This window comes from Jaculus jaculus, chromosome 2, assembly GCF_020740685.1.
Source record: "Jaculus jaculus isolate mJacJac1 chromosome 2, mJacJac1.mat.Y.cur, whole genome shotgun sequence".
Lineage (NCBI taxonomy): Eukaryota > Metazoa > Chordata > Mammalia > Rodentia > Dipodidae > Jaculus > Jaculus jaculus.
The window spans coordinates 121048873-121061568 of record NC_059103.1 but is presented as its reverse complement, the minus strand read 5'-3'; the positions used below and the strand labels follow the sequence as shown (position 1 = coordinate 121061568).

Sequence of the window (12696 nt, the reverse complement as noted above, 5' to 3'; positions counted from 1 at the left end):
TTGAATGCTACCATTTTAATCTGTTATAAATATCTAAAGAAATTATATGAATGTAAAGAAATAATTTAAGATATTCTTAAAGAACAGAATTTATAAATAATAACTTCTAAAGAGATATTTCACTCTTTATAAACATGAACCTAAAATCTGGGCTTAGCAAATACACATAATTATGTATGTACATAAATACATATATGTTAATTATGGTCACTTTTCCTATAACTCTGTATGTTCTACATTTACCTTTGAATTGAGATGGTTAATTGATAGAAACAGTGCTGTATAAGAATGAGTTAAGAGTGTAGGTCTTCTTAAAGAATTTGTTAAATATCATATGGAGAAAAGAGAATAATTACAGATAAGAAGAAAATCTATCATCAGTAAGTTCAACTAATGAAATGTACGGGGATATGAATTTTATTATGACAGTGAGTTAAAATATCAGAATATTAAGAAAACAGATTTATCAAGGATCAAAACACAAGCTATTTTTTTTAATTTTTTATTTATTTATTTATTTGAGAGCAACAGACACAGAGAGAAAGACAGAGGGAGAGAGAGAGAATGGGCGCACCAGGGCTTCCAGCCTCTGCAAACGAACTCCAGACGCGTGCGCCCCTTGTGCATCTGGTTAACGTGGGACCTGGGGAACCGAGCCTCGAATCGGGGTCCTTAGGCTTCACAGGCAAGCGCTCAACCTCTAAGCCATCTCTCCAGCCCAAAACACAAGCTATTTTTTTTAATTTATTTTGTTTATTTTTCTTTATTTATTTGAGAGCAACAGAGAGAGAGAGAGGAAGAGAGAGAGAGGGAGAGAATGGGCGCGCCAGGGCCTCCAGCCACTGCAAACGAACTCCAGACGTGTGCGCCCCCTTGTGCATCTGGCTAACATGGGTCCTGGAGAGTCGAGCCTTGAACCAGGGTCCTTAGGCTTCACAGGCAAGCACTTAACTGCTAAGCTATCTCTCCAGCCCACAAGCTATTTTTAACAGACTCCCTTAAGAAATTTAGAGCCAGTTGTGGTAGCACACACAGGTAAGAAATTGCTGAAGAAGGCAGGGGCAGGAGGATCAGTAGTTTGAGGCCAGCCTGAGCTACACATTTAAAGCAAGCACCAGAGACCTGAGGAAGAGAGCTCAGAGCACACAGCACCAGAGACCAAAACAGCTATCCAGTAACCCAGCCTACTTGAACCCAGAGTGCAGCGAAGAGGGACCCAAGCAGGAACACAACAAAACTGAGACCAAAATCATCGCAAAAGGTACATGGGATTACACCAGGTCAGTACCCACCAAATAAGCATGGAATAAAGGTTTGAATCAGAAGTGGTAATTGCACCTTCCATATCAGGATAAATTATATGTTACATCTGATGGATGGTTGATTTGTCATTCTTAAATGAGCTATATTTTGCACTTGTCATTTGTTGCTTCCTGATTTATAGTGGCTTTGTTTCCTCTTCTGTTGTTCATTAAGGAAGGGTCTCACTTGCTCACAAGCTGACATGGAACCCTCAAAGGACCAGAAATCTTAGCTTCTTAGTTGACAGGATTAAGGGTGTGGGGCAATACACATCCTAAGAGATGGTGATTTGTTAGAGAATCTGATTGTCATATCTACTCTCGTATAAACACTCTGTGCTGCTTTTCACTGAATGTGTGCATTGTTTAGTTAATTTTAGAATCTGCCTGTATTTTCTTCTACTCAAACTACATGAATACTCTCATACCTGGCAAATCCAACATCTAGGGTCACTTTTGTACATACTCTGACAGTCTTGGCCACACCTAGCACCTTAATCTCCTACCCTGAAGAGATATGCTATCAGATTGATGGATTGACAGACATAATAAAACTACAGCTAATTAGAAAAGCCAAGCATTAAACTAATCCAAGATGCAAAACTATACACATTATACCACAAAAAACACCAAAAATTAAGACAATATATAAATCCACCAAAAAGTATTAGTGCATCAGAAATTACCTCCAGTGAGAATGGTATAGAGAAAATGCCTGAGAAATAATATTTCACATGAATGACTACAAATATGCTCAAAGAAGAAAAAGAGGAAATCAAATGAATGACAGAGGAAATGATAGGAATCAAAGATGACCCCCAGGACACCAATTTAAAGAAATAAAGAGGTCAATACAAGACATAAGTAAGGAAATAGAAATAATAACGAAAAACCAGTCAGAATTACTAGCAATGAAGAAAAGAGTCAATGAAATAAAAAACTCTGTAGAAAATCTCGCCAGTAGAATGGATGAAGGAGAGGACAGAATATCTACATTAGAAGACCAGGTGGCAAATCTAATATACTCCAACAAAGACAAAGACAAACTAAAAGGAAAGCGTGAAGGAGAATTTCAATATATTCGCAACACTATGATAAGATCAAATAAAAGAATTCAGACTTCCGGTTAAGATGGCGGCGTAGGTACCACGCCAAAGCAGCCTAGGGGGGAAAAAGACCAAAAAAAACTCAGCAAAATACACACTTTTACTAAAAAGTGAGGTGTATAGGAAATTGAGGCGGCAGCGGAGAAGTGGAAGAGTTATAGAGTATCCAGAGCCTGCACAGGCGGGAACAGCGACTCCGGGACGGCTCGGCCACCCGCCGCAGCCGCGGAGCGGCAGAAAACCGCCGGACTCTCGGCTCGAGCCGCATGACAAGCCAGGTGCGGGATTTTCCCCTCACACTGCGCTCTCCGCAACTCGGGAAACGTGAGGGGAGAACGGCAGCGAGCAACGGAGGGAGGAGCAGACCGCGAGGTAAAAGCACACGTGGAGAAGCGATACAACCAGAGCAGCTGCAGCTCCCTCCCCTCCCCCGCCACCTGAACCCAGCTCCAGCGAACACAGCAGCGGCCCGGGACCCGGCCACGCCAACTTGGGCTGACGGCGGGACCCAAGCAGGAGCAGAATTCGGCAGCAACTTCAGCGGCTCCAGCACCAGTACCAGCGGCCCCAGCAGCAGCGGACCCAGGAGCGGCAGCGGCGGCAGATCCCGCAGCAGGGGCTTCGGGGTGAGCAGCGGCGGTGGACACGGCAACGGCAGCTTCAGCAGCGGTGGTGGCTCCGGGGGTGGCAGCTACAACAGCAGCAGAGGCGGCACCAGCGGCTCAGTTTGCCCCGTAGGAAAAGCAAGTGCCCAGCTCCAGAAATCAGAACAGCAGCCCGACGACCCAGGCAGCAACTTGACTGAGACCAAAATCACCCAAGGTAACTGGGATTGCACCAGGGAAGGGTCTCACTTGGTCACTAGCTGACTTGGATCCCTCAACAGACCAGAAATCTAAACCTCTTTGTTGATAGAGGATCTGGTCATTATAATAACTACTCTTGCATACATACTCGGGGCTGTTTTTGATTGAATGTGTACAGTGTTTAGTTAAATTTTAGAATCTACCAGTATTTTATTCCACTCAGCCTGCTTGAATACTCCTATAGCAGGGAAACTCAACCCCTAAGAACATCTTTGTAGATACTCTGAGAGTCTTAAGAGCCACACCTAATACCTTAAGGTCCTATCCTGAAAATATATTACATCAAATCAAATCAATACAGCTAAGAATACACAGCTAGCTAGAAAATCCAAGCATTAACTTAATCCATGATGCAAAAATATATACATTATAACACAAGAAACACTAAAAAGCAAGACGATATAAATCCACCTTAAAGTATTAATGCATCAGAAATGTCCTCCAGTGAGAAAGAGTTAGAGGAAATGCCTGAGAAAGAGTTCAAAAGAATAATTATAAATATGTTCAAAGAGGTCAAAGAACACATGAAAACAATCAAAGAAGAAATCAAAGAGGAAATCAAAGAGGAAATCAAAGGAATCAAAGAAGAGGCAGGACACCAATTTAATGAAATAAAGAAGGCAATACAAGACATAAATAGAGAAATAGAAATAATAAAGAAAAACCAGTCAGAATTACTAGCAATGAAGAACACAGTTAATGAAATAAAAAACTCTGTAGAAAATCTCACCAGTAGGATGGATGAGGGAGAGGACAGAATATCTAAGCTAGAAGATCAGGTGGCAGACCTAATGCAGTCTAACAAAGAGAAAGACAAACTTAAAGAAAAGTATGAGTGGGAATTTCAAGATATTCGGGACACTATGAAAAGATCCAATATAAGAATTCAGGGCATAGTAGAAGGAGAAGAACTCCACTCCAGAGGCATAGTAGGCATCTTCAACAAAATCATAGAGGAAAATTTTCCCCAAATGGGGAAAGAGGTGCCAATACAGATACAGGAAGCCTTTAGAACGCCAGCCAGATAAAACCCAGAAAGAAACTCTCCTCGCCACATTATACTCAAACTTCCAAACACACAAACCAAAGAAAAAATATTGAAAGCAGTTAGAGAGAAAAATCAAGTACAAAAGCAAGCCCATCAGGATTACAGCAGATTATTCAACACAAACTTTTAAAGCCAGAAGGGCTTGGAGTGATATATTCCAAGTTCTGAAAGATAACAACTGTCAACCAAGGTTACTTTATCCTGCAAAGTTATCCATTCAAATAGATGGAGAAATAAAGACATTCCATGACAAAAGCAGGTTAAAGGAGTATCTGAAGACAAAACCAGCTCTACAGAAAATACTTGATAGAATCCTCCATGCTGAACAAAAGGAAAAGCACACATATAAGGAACTTAGAAAAAACCAGCCATACTCAAATACCAGTTAACAGAAGAGAGCACAGGTAGAACAAGTAACACACACACACACACACACAAATGGCAAACATAAATACACACCTTTCAATAATATCTCTTAATATCAACGGTCTCAATGCCCCAACGAAAAGACATAGATTTGCAGACTGGGTTAAAAAGCAGGATCCTACAATTTGTTGTCTCCAAGAAACTCACCTTTCTACAAAGGATAGACATTATCTTAGGGTGAAAGGTTGGAAGACGGTGTTTCAAGCAAATGGGCCTAAAAAACAAGCAGGGGTTGCTATCCTAATATCAGACAGGGTGGACTTTAGTCCGAAGTTAGTCAAAAAAGATAAGGAAGGCCACTTTATATTGATTAAGGGCACACTACAACAGGAGGACATTACAATCCTAAACATATATGCACCTAACATGGGGGCTCCCAAATTAGTCAAACAAACACTATTAGAACTAAGGTCACAGATAACACCAAACACAGTGGTGGTGGGTGACTTTAACACCCCACTCTCATCAATTGACAGGTCATCCAGGGAAAGAATAAACAGAGAGGCATCTGGACTAAATGAGGTCATAGAAGGAATGGACCTAACAGATATATACAGGACATTTCATCCAAAGGCTGCAGGATATACATTCTTTTCAGCAGCACATGGAACATTCTCTAAAATAGACCATATATTAGGACACAAAGCAAATCTTAACAAATTCAGGAAAATTGAAATAATTCCTTGCATTCTATCTGACCACAATGGAATTAAACTACAAATCAGTAGCAAGAAAGGCTATAGAGCATACACAAAATCATGGAAACTAAACAATACTAAATGATGAGTGGGTCAATGAAGAAATCAAAAAGGAAATCAAAAAATTTATAGAGTCAAATGATAATGAGAACACAACCTACCAAAATCTCTGGGACACAATGAAGGCAGTTCTAAGAGGTAAATTTATAGCCTTAAGTGCCTATATTAAGAAATTAGAAAGGTCGCAAGTAAACGACCTAATGCTTCGCCTTAAAGCCTTGGAAAAAGAAGAACAAGGCAAACCAAAAAGTAGTAGACGGGAAGAAATAATAAAGATTAGGACAGAAATTAATGAAATAGAAACAAAAAGAACAATCCAAAGAATTAATGAAACAAAGAGTTGGTTCTTTGAAAGGATAAACAAGATTGATAAACCCTTAGCAAATCTGACCAAAAGAAAGAGAGAAGAGACACAAATTAATAAAATCAGAGATGAACAAGGTAACATCACAACAGATTCCAGAGAAATTCAAAAAATTATAGGGACATACTATAAAAGCATATACTCCACAAAGTATGAAAATCTGAAAGAAATGGATGATTTCCTTGATCTATATGACCTACCTAAATTAAATCAAAATGAGATTAATCACTTAAATAGACCTATAACAAACATGGAGATCCGAGCAGTTATCAATAATCTCCCAACTAAAAAAAGCCCAGGCCCGGATGGATTCACTGCTGAATTTTACCAGACTTTTAAGGAAGAGCTAACACCATTGCTTCTTAAGCTTTCCCAGGAAATAGAAAAAGAAGGATTCCTACCAAACTCCTTCTATGAGGCCAGCATCACCCTGATACCAAAACCAGGCAAAGATAGAACAAAAAAAGAAAATTACAGACCAATCTCCCTCATGAACATAGATGCAAAAATTCTCAACAAAATATTGGCAAACAGAATACAAGAGTATATCAAAAAGATCATTCACCCTGACCAAGTAGGCTTTATCCCAGAGATGCAGGGATGGTTCAACATACGCAAATCTATAAATGTAATACATTACATAAATGGGTTGAAGGACAAAAATCACATGATCATCTCATTAGATGCAGAGAAAGCATTTGACAAAATCCAACATCCCTTCATGATAAAAGTCCTACAGAGACTGGGAATAGAAGGAACATATCTCAATATAATAAAGGCTACTTATGACAAACCTACAGCCAACATATTACTAAATGGGGAAAAACTGGAAGCTTTTCCACTAAAATCAGGAACAAGACAAGGGTGTCCACTGTCTCCACTTCTATTTAATATAGTTTTGGAAGTCTTAGCCATAGCAATAAGGCAAGAGACACACATAAAAGGGATACAAATTGGAAAGGAAGAAATCAAGTTATCATTATTTGCAGATGACATGATTCTATACATAAAGGACCCTAAAGACTCTACTAGCAAGCTGTTAGAGCTGATCAAAACCTACAGCAATGTAGCAGGATACAAAATAAATGCACAGAAATCAGTAGCCTTCGTATATGCTAACAACAAACACATAGAGGATGAAATCAGAGAATCACTCCCATTCACAATTGCATCAAAAAAAATAAAATACCTTGGAATAAACCTAACTAAGGAAGTAAAGAATCTATACAATGAGAACTTTAAAACACTCAAGCGAGAAATTGCAGAAGACACTAGAAAGTGGAGAAACATCCCTTGTTCCTGGCTTGGAAGAATCAATATCGTGAAAATGGCAATCTTACCTAAAGCAATCTACACATTTAATGCAATCCCTATCAAAATTCCAAAGGCTTTCTTCATGGAAATAGAAAAAACAATCCAAAAATTCATTTGGAATCATAAAAAACCTCGAATATCTAAAATAATACTGAGCAACAAAAAAGAGGCTGGTGGTATCACCATACCTGATTTTAACCTATACTACAGACCCATAGTAACAAAAACAGCATGGTACTGGCACAAAAACAGACATGTAGATCAGTGGAACAGAATAGAGGACCCAGATGTAAGCCCAAGTAGTTATAGCCACCTGATATTCGATAAAAATGCCAAAAATACTCATTGGAGAAGAGACAGCCTCTTCAGCAAATGGTGTTTTGAAAACTGGATAAATATCTGCAGAAGGATGAAAATAGATTCTTCTCTCTCGCCATGCACAAGAATTAAGTCCAAATGGATTAAAGACCTTAACATCAGACCGGAAACTTTGAAACTGCTAGAGGAAAAAGTAGGGGAAACCCTTCAACATATTGGTCTTGGCAAAGACTTTCTGAATACAACCCCAATTGCTCAGGCAATAAAACCACAGATTAACCACTGGGACCTAATGAAATTACAAAGATTTTGCACCGCAAAGGACACAGTGAAAAAAGCAAAGAGGCAACCTACAGAATGGGAAAAAATCTTCGCCAGCTATATATCTGATAGAGGATTAATATCTAGGATATACAAAGAACTCAAAAAGTTAACTAATAAGGAATCAAACAAGCCAATCAAAAAATGGGCTAAGGAGCTAAATAGAGAGTTCTCAAAGGAAGAAATATGAATGGCATATAAGCACCTAAAAAAATGTTCTACGTCACTAGTCATCAGGGAAATGCAGATTAAAACTACATTGAGATTCCATCTCACTCCTGTCAGATTGGCCACCATCATGAAAACAAATGATCATAAATGTTGGCGGGGATGTGGAAAAAAAGGAACCCTTCTGCACTGCTGGTGGGAATGCAATCTGGTCCAGCCATTGTGGAAAACGGTGTGGAGGTTCCTAAAGCAGCTAGAGATTGATCTACCATATGACCCAGCTATAGCGCTCCTAGGCATATATCCAAAGGACTCATCTCATTTCCTTAGAAGTACATGCTCAACCATGTTTATTGCTGCTCAATTTATAATAGCTGGGAAATGGAACCAGCCTAGATGTCCCTCAACAGATGAGTGGATAATGAAGATGTGGTACATTTATACAATGGAGTTCTACTCAGCGGTAAAGAAAAATGAAGTTATGAAATTTGCAGAAAAATGGATGGACCTGGAAAGTATTATACTAAGTCAGGTAACCCAGGCCCAGAAAGCCAAGCGCCACATGTTCTCCCTCATATGGGGATCCTAGCTACAGATGACTGGGCTTCTGTGTGAGAATGAAAATACTTAGTAGCAGAGGCCAGTAAGTTGAAAAGGAGACATAAAGGGTGGAGAAAGGAAGGGAGGAGGATACTTAATAGGTTGATATTGTATATATGTAATTACAATGATTGTAATGGGGAGGTAATATGATTGAGAATGGAATTTTAAACGGGAAAGTGTGGGGGTGGGGAGGGAGGGAATTACCATGGGATATATTTTATAATCATGGAAAATGTTAATAAAAATTAAAAAAAAAAAAGATAATTCCTAACAAAAAAAAAAATAAAAATAAAAGAATTCAGGGTATAGTAGAAGGAGAAAAATTTCACTCCAAAGGCATAGTAGGCATTTTGAACAAAATCATAGAAGAAAACTTGCCCAAAACTGGGAAAGAGATGCCAATGCACATACAGGAATCCTTTAGAACACCAAACAGACAAAACCTGGAAAGAACAACTCCTCACTATATTATAATTAAACTAGCAAACATACAAACCAAAGGAAATATATTGAAAGCAGTTACAGAGAAAATCAAGTTACATACAAAGGGCAAGCCCATCAGGACCGCAACAGATTACTCAACACAAACTTTAAAAGCCAGAAAGGCTGCTGAGAAGAATGTGTAGTCTGTAGAATTGGGATGGAAATTTCTGTAGATATCCCTTAGGTCTAAGTGATCTATGGTTCTCTTGAGCTCTCATATTTCCCTGGTGAATTTCTGTTTGGATGATCTGTCTATTACTGATAATGTAAAGTCCCCAGCTATTATGGTGTTGTTGGTTATTTCTGTTTCATTGCCAAGTAGGTTTTGTTTTATGTACTGTGGTGCCCTTGTGTTTTGTGAATAAAGATTTATAATTAGAATATTCTCTTGAAGGATCATTCACTTGACAAGTAGGAAGTGGCCTTCTTTTCCTTTTTTGATTGTTTTTTGTTTGAAGTAAATTTTATCCAATAATAATATAGCTAGGCCTGCTTGTTTCTTATTCCCATTTGCTTGGAATATTGTTTCCCACCTGAGGTGTCTGTCTTTAGTGGTGAGGTGGGTTTCTTAAAGGCAACAGATTGAAGGCTCTAATTCTTTGATCCATCCTATTAGCTTGTGTCTCGTAATGGGTAAAGGGTGAATTAAGGCCATTAAAATTTAGGGTAATGACTGTGAGATTTGATTTGATCCCTGCCATATTGTGATGGTATATGTGGGTTGGTGTTTTCATGGATGTGGAAGTTTTTTGTGCCTACTCTGAGTTTGGTTAATGTGATCTGCTTCTTGTAGGCATTTGAGTTTGATTATTTGTTTCTTCTCTGTGCAGATTTCCTGAAATACTCTCGGCATGCTTGGTTTTGTGTTCATATAATTGAAAAGCTGAGTTTTGTCATGAAAAGTTTTTCTTTCACCATCTATTATGAGGGATAATTTTGCTGGGTAGAGTAGTTTGGGTGGAAGCCATAAGGTTCTTAGACTTTGCAGTGTTTCATTCTAAGCCCTTCTAGATTTCATGGTTTCCATTGAGAAGTCTGGAGTAATTCTAATGGGGTAACCTTTGAAAGTGGTGTGCTGTTTTTCACTAGCTGCTTTTAGAATTACAGATTGACTTAATTCCCTGCGTAATATCAGATCACAATGTTTTATTGCTAGAAATCAACAATAAAAGACCCAACAAGAATCCCAACAGGCTGGGCATGGTGGCGCACACCTTTAATCCCAGCACTTGGGAGACAGAGGTAGGACGATCGCTGTGAGTTCAAGGCCACCCTGAGACAACATAGTGAACACCAGATCAGCCTGGGCTAGACTGAGACCCTACCTCGGAAAAAAAAAAAAAAAAAAAAAAGAATCCCAATGGCACTTAGAAACTGAACAGCACACTTCTAAACAATAAATAGAGTATGAAATAAAAAATGAAATTGCAAATTTTCTAGAATTGAATGACAATGAGAACACATCATACCAAAACTTATGGGATACAATAAAGGTGGTCCCCAGGGGAAAGTTCATAGCACTCAATGCCTTCATAAAAAAGACAGAAAGATCCCAAATCAATAACCTAACCATCCACCTAAAGGTACTGGAAAAGCAAGAAAAATCCAACCCAAAGAGCTCCAGAAGGAAAGAAACAATTAAAATCAGAGCAGAAATTAATGAAGTGGAAACCAAGGAAACAGTTAAGACAATTGAAAAAACAAAAGCTGGTTCCTTGAAAAACTAAACAAGATTGACAAACCCCTGGCAAATTTGATCAAGCAAAAAAAAAAAAAAAAGAGAAACTTCAAATTAACAAAATTCAAAATGAAAAAGGAGAGATCACAACAGACATAAGTGAAATTGGGAGAATCATTAGGATTAATTTCAAAAACCTCTACTCCACAAAACTGGATAATGTGGAAGAGATGGATAAATTCCTGGATGCATACCATCTATCAAAGCTAAACTCAGAGCAGATTAATCACCTCAATGAACCCAGCACACTCATGGAGATTGAAAAAGTAATAAAAAAAACTCCCCAAAAAGAAGAGGCCAGGACCAGATGGCTTCTTAGCTGATTCTATCAAACCTTCATGAAGAACTCAAATCAAAATGTGCCACACAACTAGAAAACAGGGAAAGCTACCCAATTCCTTTTATGAAGCTAGTATCACCCCAATTCCAAAACCAGGCAGAGATGCCAAAAGAAAAGAAAATTACTGGCCTATTTCCCTGATGAACTAAGATGCAAAGATCCTGAACAAAATCCTCACAAACCAAAAGCAACAACACCTCAAAAGCATTATCCACCTTGACCAAGTTGGATTCATCCCAGGAACACATGGGTGGTTCAACATACAGAAATCTGTCAATGTAATACACCACACAAACAAGGTTAAACATAAAAACCACATGATCATTTCGATAGATGCAGAAAAGACCTTTAACAAGATACAACACACCTTCATGATCAAAACCTTGCAGAGAATTGGCATGGTTGGTTCATAACTTAACATAATAAAGGCAACATAAAAAGCTCCAAAGGTCCAAATAATACTTAATGGAGAGAGACTGGAGGAATTCCCATTAAGATCAAGAACTAGATAGAGTTGTCTTTTCTCACCTCTGCTTTTCAATATAGTACTGGAAGTCCTCACTCAAGCAATAAGACAGGAGAAGGAAATAAAAGGGATACAATTTGGAAAGGAAGAAGTTAAGTTAGCTCTATTCGCTGATGAAATGATTGTATATATAAGAGACCTGAGAGAGTCCATCCCAAAACAACTGAAGGTGATTAATTCCTATAGTATAGCAAAGTAGTAGGATACAATATCAATGCACAAAAATCAGTAGCATTTCCATATGCAAATGACAAAGATACAGAGAAAGAAATAAGGGACATAGTCCCATTTTCAATAGCAACAATAAAAATAAAATACCTTGGAATAACGTTAAGCAAGGAAATACAATGAAAACATATTAACACTCAAAAAAAAAAAAACTGAGGAGGACTTGAGGAAATGGAAAGACCACCCATGCTCCTGGATAGGCAGAATTAACATGTTGAAGATGATAATCCTACCAAAGGCAATATATACATTTAATGCAATTCCAATTAAAATCCCTACAGTGTTATTCACAGAGAGAAAAAATGATCTCAAATTTCATATGGAAAGGCAGAAGGCCTCACATATCCAAACATATCCTCAGCAAAAGAAATACCTCTGGAGGCATCATACCTAATCTAAAGCTGTATTACAAAGCCATAGTAATAAAAACAGCATGGTACTGGCATAAAAACAGGAGTATAGACCAATGGAATAGACTTGAGGACCCAGACTTTGGGTCAAGAAACTATAGTTACTTGATATTCAACAAAGGCCCAAACAATATAGGCTGGATAAAAGATAGCATCTTCAACAAATGGTGCTGGACAAACTGGATAACCACATACAGGAAACTGAAACTTGATCCACACATTTCACCATGCACTACACTCAAGCACAAATGGAGCAAAGACCTCAATATAAGACCAGAAACTCAACTACTACTACTACAAGAAAATTTAGGAAGTACTTTCCATGATATAGGAATGGAAAAAGACTTCCTAAACAAAACCCCAGTAGCTCACAATCTT

The 12696-nt window shown here is 38.3% G+C and overlaps 1 protein-coding gene across 4 annotated transcripts in view; it reads right to left on the bottom strand.

The window, feature by feature from the left end:
* The window catches only part of Cnot6l (CCR4-NOT transcription complex subunit 6 like), a 138192-nt gene that overhangs the window by 54486 nt on the left and 71010 nt on the right, over window positions 1-12696 (bottom strand). The gene's annotated exons all lie outside the window — the stretch shown is intronic.